We start from the raw sequence: 6,184 nt of genomic DNA, 5'->3' as shown, positions 1-6,184 counted from the left end.
CTCCTTCCCCCATCAGGGTCTCAGTCAGTGGTCTCTACCCACAGGCCAGGGTTCCCACCTGCATTACCTCTCAATGCTCCTTTCACCTCTGTACCCCGTATATCCCCTTTTCAAACCACCTCCACTACAATCACAAGAAAGGGGAAGAATGGAAACAATTGTTGCTTGAGGGTGACGGGATGTTGGCAAAGACAATGTAAGTTTACTTGTATATTGTCAAACTGATTTTTTTAAAAAGTGGGAACACCATTCACCTTCTCTGTGAAAAAAGAAAAAAAAAAAAAAAACTTTTTCTGATGAGTCTTCTCCTTGGGAACCTCACCCAGCTGGAAGAAAGCCCACGCAGTAGCTGGGCAGGATCAGCCTGATGACCCATAGGAACAAGATGTCTGAAAGGCCTGTTCATGTCAAGTTCTGCTTCCAAGGATGTTTGGATCCCTGGACCCTCCTGGATTGGCCAGCATTGCCCCAAGATGGTGAGCACTGACCCTCCCCCCGCCCAATAAGGACAGGAAGGAACACTGGGTTACCTAATCGAAGGAGCCGTCCAGGAATTATTTCATGAGAAAGTTGAGTGCCAAAAGGCATGCATGTGTGTGCACACACATGTGTGTGTTCCAAGTAGCCGTCTGGACAGGGTGAGCCAAACCACTCCTGCATTCTTTCTCTGGGTGGAATCTTTGATAGAGACAGTGAGACGCTGCAGCAGTTGCTGCCCCAGACAACACTCTTAGCCCCCACAGGTTTGAGCACAGGAGTCTGGAGTTCAAAGACCCTGGTCTCAGCCAGAAAAGCCCAGTCCCTACCTTGGCAGGACACAAGAAAGGGCCATGTAGGGAAGTCTTGGGACTGGGCAGCTTTCTTCCTGGCCCCACAGCTGGTGGGCACTGGGGCGAGTGGTTGAGCATGCACCTGGGCCGGCAGCATCAGTGGGGACATGGACAGGGGTCAGGCCTTCTGACCTATCCTCCAAGAAAACGGTGGCTGGCTAGGCTTGGGGGCAGCAACCTCATGGGAAGGAAGAGGCAATCGACAGTAGAGACTGACTGCCCAGGACCCATTCCCACTCTCCAACCTCAGGTGAGTTATCTGGTCCCCCTGGTCCAGCCTGAGAATATCTGGGAGGGACTCCTTGGGGCAGGACAGGGCTCCATCTGGAGCTGAAGTCAGGACTGTCAAGAGCAAAGAGGGGCTCGCTGTGGGTTCTGGGAAGGCAGATGGTATAAGAATCAAACCATCCCTCTTGGCTTTCCCTGGGCAGTCAGACCACTGAGTCAGGAGCTGGAGGTGAGCCTAGGAGGCAAGGAGAGATGGACGAGAGTGTGAGGAAGAGGGTCAAAGAGCCAGAAAGGGAGGAAAGAAAGGAGGGGTGGAGGGAAAGGGCAGTTCTGGGGTGAGGAGGGGGATGGGACTGAGGACCAGAGCCTCCTTCCTATGAGCTGGCTCCAAGACAACCAGGGTGAGACTTCAGGCTCTGCTCTCAGGCCCAGGGGACTCTCGTAGACCCCTCCCTCGAGGGCCCCCTCCCCCCCCACTCCAGCTCAGGTCCTGCCCAGTGCCAGGCTATGAGGGAGCTGTGGGATGATGAACCAGCCTGAACTCCCTCCACATTCACCAGCCCTGATGTCAGCAAGCAGCAGAGGCCGACCTCCCACCAAGCCTGGGGGCTCTGGCACTTGCGGCCCTGCCCCCCCAGCTCCCCCTCATCTGCCTCTGACCCTCAGTCGCCAGCTAATCCTGTGCTCTACTCGGGTTCTAGGCTTGAAGCAGGATGTGTGACGATCCTTACTGAGTCCCTTGGTCAGTCACGTTTCAAATCCTCGCCAGACCTAAACTGCAAAGTCTGGAAGTTAGAGTCACGGGCTTCAGATGGGGAAACTGGGGCTCTAAGAAGAGCAGGACTGACTTAAGGCCACAGAGCAAGACATGCAAAGATAGGACTGGAACCCAGGGTCCTGGCCCAAGATTTGAGGTCTTTCTTTCTCCAGCGTGCTAGTCTGAGCATACATCCCAGGGCAGCAGACAAATCAGCCAAGTCCGGGCAGCTGCTCCCTGCTTCCCAGGTTGGCTGGAGGCTCCACTCCCCTGGAATTGCTCCTCAGAGGTCTCCAGTGACCCCCCCTTGAGGGCCACTCCCTCCTCCTTCTCCAAGCTCTTTCCATGACCTCACTTTCCTGACTTGGGAGGTGGCTTCTCACCGCTGTGCCTTTTTTCTTCATAGTGTCCTTTCTGAGTGACTTCTCTCTCTCATTCATGCCCTAACTGCAGTGGTCTCCACACAGCCTCCCTGGGTGGCATCACTCATCCCCACATGCATAGGCCTTTGCCACCTCCGTGCCAAGGACCCCCTTTTCTGCCTCCACCCAGCCTCTCTCCTGATCCTCTCTCGGTACATCACCTGCCTCCATGACCTCTCCCCTGACCATCCCATGTGGTCCTCAGACACCTCAGGCCTGAGTGAACCCACACAGGGCTTACAGAGTAGGCAAGGATATAAGAAGTAGTGTGGTTCCATCCCCTGCACCAGGCAGGAATGGCCCTGCCCATTGCACAGTACTGCCCTTCTCCCTTTCCACCTCACAGGCCCACATGCATGGGCGTGCACACATTAACAGGCACCCTATCTGTTGGAGCCACACCTGGTGTGGCAGCTGGCTCTAGTAAGTGCTCAATAAACACTGGTTTATTGAAAGCCTGGGAGGAGAGGACTGATCAGAGAGCCCATGGACCAGTAGGACTGCTGGATGGGTGGGTATGGAGGATGAGGGAAGGGAGAGAAGCAAGGGTGACTCCCAAATCCTGAATTGGGAATCTAGGGGCAGGAGGGTGCCATTCACTAAGGCGGGTCACAGACAGGGTGCATTGGGAAGAATTGTGGGAGGAATTGTGAGTTGTGTGGCCCCTACAAAGGCCACAAAGAACCTGCCTCCAAGGTCACATTGGCCTTTGCTCTGGGTCAGAGGCAGCTGCTGATCTCACTAGGGGTCCCCAGGACCCTCCACCAAGAAGACCTCCAGTTGAAAGGTCATGAGCCACGCCAGAATCCATTAACTGCCAGGCCCTGCCCTGCCCTCCAGGGAACCTTTGACTTGCTGAGCAGGCAGCACACCTGAAAACCAGGTCTCATAACTGGGAAGAGGTGTGAAACCAGCCACATCCCACTGCTTACAGTCATAGCTAAAGCTACCCACGGGAAACCAGCTAGCCAGGTCTCAGAGAAATACACCCCAGGATGGGACCCCACCACCTCTGCAAACATGCCATCCTCTGGCCTCCTCCCAAATCCTGAATCCAGCCTGTGTCCCTGGAAACTGTTGCCTTGTTATGAGATCCATAGGGGTGGGGACGCACGGTTTACATTTATCTTTTCCTGCCAGGTTGCTGGGCTCCAGAGCCAAGAGGAGTGATAAGGAGGGAGAGAGAAGCTGTGTGGGAGGCTGTGCAGGAGCAGAAGGCTTCAAGGTGGGCAGGTCTCAGAGACCCCAGGTCTCATCTCTAGCCAGGCCCCAGGGCTGTGCCCAGGAGGGGGGGACACGGGTCTCTACCTTCTTCCCCACAGCTCTGCTAGCCTGGAGGGGAGCCACAGGGAGCGATCTCTGAAGCTTCAGACCCCTGGAAGGTCAGAAAGAGATGCCTGCCTCCTGGATAACTCCAACTCCTCTCATACCAAACCCTCCTTGAAACTCCAGTCCTCCATCCCAGTGCACACTCTGCTGGACGGTCATCTTTTGCCTGAGCATCTGAAGGTGTATCTGTGCATGCATCATGCTTCCACATGCACGTGTGGGTAGTGTGCTAAGGGGTACCTTTGTGTAGATGAACAATGTGGGAGTTATAGAGTCTACACCTATCTGTGCATGCAGCTGCACAGATATGGGGCATGTGCACATTTGCAAGTACTCATGTTTATAGGAAGGTTTTTATATGCATTTGCCCATCGGTGGTAAACACACGTATGTATACACACATACATGTATCTACAGTATAGCAACCTGTGTCCTCTATAGCCCATATATAATGATGTGCTTGTACATAATGTCATGTGCGTGTCTACATATGCTAACATACATTAAATTGTGTAACATGTATGAGCATTAGTATGTGCAGGCATCTGAAGATTCATGGGTGTTGTGGACCCTACTCAGTAGAGGGTGTTGCATACAAAATTCGAAAGGTGGCCCTGATTTGGGAAATGAAATAAAAAAGCAGAGCTTCTTACCCCATAGTACCACCCCCAAGTTTGGTCCCTCTTGGCCTCAGTGGAGGAGGAATTTCCCAGCATCCTCCCCTGAGGCCCAGACTACCCAGAGAACAAGAATCACCCGTGGCCATCCCTGCTAGAGGGGCTCCCCCATACCGGGCTCTCAAAGGCGGGGGATGGGGAAGCTGCTTCCAGCTCAGATAAGGCTGTTGGGCTCATATTTTCCACTTTCAGGATCCTCCCCTTCAGGTCCCAGCCCCAAAGCCCTGACCCCAAGGCCTGGCTGAGGCCTCTACCCTGACCCCTCCCAGCTGCCCACTCCCACCCTGGGCCATACAGAGCCAGGAGGGGAGACTGGGGTCCAGGAAAAACAAGTGCTAGCCAAAGGCCTCAGGCAAGCAGGGGCACAGCAATCGCCAGCAGATTGTCCTGGGCCACTGGGGACAAGGGAAAGGAGATCTAGGGTAGGAGAGGCCAGCCTGGGGGCCCTCACGGCTCATATCCGGACCCTCTGACCTCCGGAAACCCGCCCAGAGACCGGAGGAAGGAGGACCGGCCCCTCCTCTTATAACAACAGTCCACATGCACACTCTCACTGCCCTCCCCAGCTGGCTCCCCTCAACAGAGGACCCTAAGACCAAGAGGGACAAGCAGGCATGGTTGGGAGCAGAACTGGACTCCTTTGCCCCTGCCTGAGTATCCTACTTCCTCTACAATCCATCACCTCAAAGTGGGTCCTTCATCAGCCTGGCCTAAGCCAGCCCATCCCCCTTCTCCAAAAAGGGGCCAGGAAAGGGGTTATTTATAGGGCCTGGTTTAGTGGTTCCTGGGACAAGAAGAGCCAGCTCTCCAGGCTAGTGCTCACCAGGCCTTCCCAGGGGCCCCCAAAGGCTGGGCAGTGTCTGCTTTCAGGCCAGCAAAAGGCTGAGCTGGCAATGGGGGCGGAAAGGGCAGGTGAAGGGGTGGAGAATGAACTAAAGCTGGGCCAGGGACCCTCTGGAGCCTTTTGCAACCCACAGACACACTGAGCTTCCTCGGAAGTATTTTGGAGACTGAGGCTGGGAGCTTGTAGGGGAGGTCACCAGGGACACCATCCCCTCCTTGGGGAGGCTGAGAAAGTGAAGACCAGAATCAGTGTCCACCAGGCTGCCACTCCCCTTCCAAATACTCAAAGACATCTCACAAGACAAAACTGAGCCCCTCCCATGAATCCTCTCCACCAAGAGGATGAAGTCCACACTCTTTAGTGTGCCATGCAAGACCCTACCTGACCAGGCCCACCTACTTCTCCACTCTCCCCGTCTCAGTTGCTCAACCTCCAGAGAATGCCCAAAGCCCTCTCACACTTCTGTGCTCCCGTGAGTCCCCTGCCTGAAGCATCCCTTTAGCTTGTCATCTGTCTGACAAACTTCTGCTCAGTCTTCATTTCTTCAGAGGCTGGCTTTTAAATGCTGCCTCCTCTGGGAAGCCCTCCTGAAGAAGCCTGTTAGCAACTCCTTATCTCCAGTACCCACTTTGGCCACTGAAACAAATCCCTCCTTTTCCTTTCCTTTCTTGTTCCTCTGATAACAACCTTGTGTCTGTCCCTCTTGAGTAGTGATCTCTCCCTCCCCAAGCTAGGAGCTCTCAAAAGGGCAGGAGCCTGTCTCATCTATCCCTCTCTGTCCCCATCGCCCAGCCTAAGTACCAGCCAATGCTTGTTGGATCAGTACATGCTGGCAGAGGAGCTGAATGAATGAGTGAGTGAACTAGTGAAGGAGCAGTGAACGGATGACCATGAGAGCGAGGGAGGAAGGGAAGCAGGAAAGGCCCTCTCTGTAGCTCCTGAGCCCCAGGGTAACTGCTTGTGGCCTAGTGGGCGGCAAGGCAGTAGGGGCAGCCCAGGCCAGGCCTCAGTGACATGGCTCTACCCTGGGCAGCTGCCAGATCGGTCACTCTCATTCTTTCCAGATCAAAGTTCCCCCAGGGAACAGCCTGGAACCT

The sequence above is a fragment of the Orycteropus afer genome, unplaced genomic scaffold (genome assembly GCF_000298275.1).
Source record: "Orycteropus afer afer isolate SDZICR_OR568_19922 unplaced genomic scaffold, OryAfe1.0 scaffold00042, whole genome shotgun sequence".
Classification (NCBI taxonomy): Eukaryota; Metazoa; Chordata; class Mammalia; order Tubulidentata; family Orycteropodidae; genus Orycteropus; species Orycteropus afer.
This window is presented reverse-complemented; position numbering follows the sequence as displayed.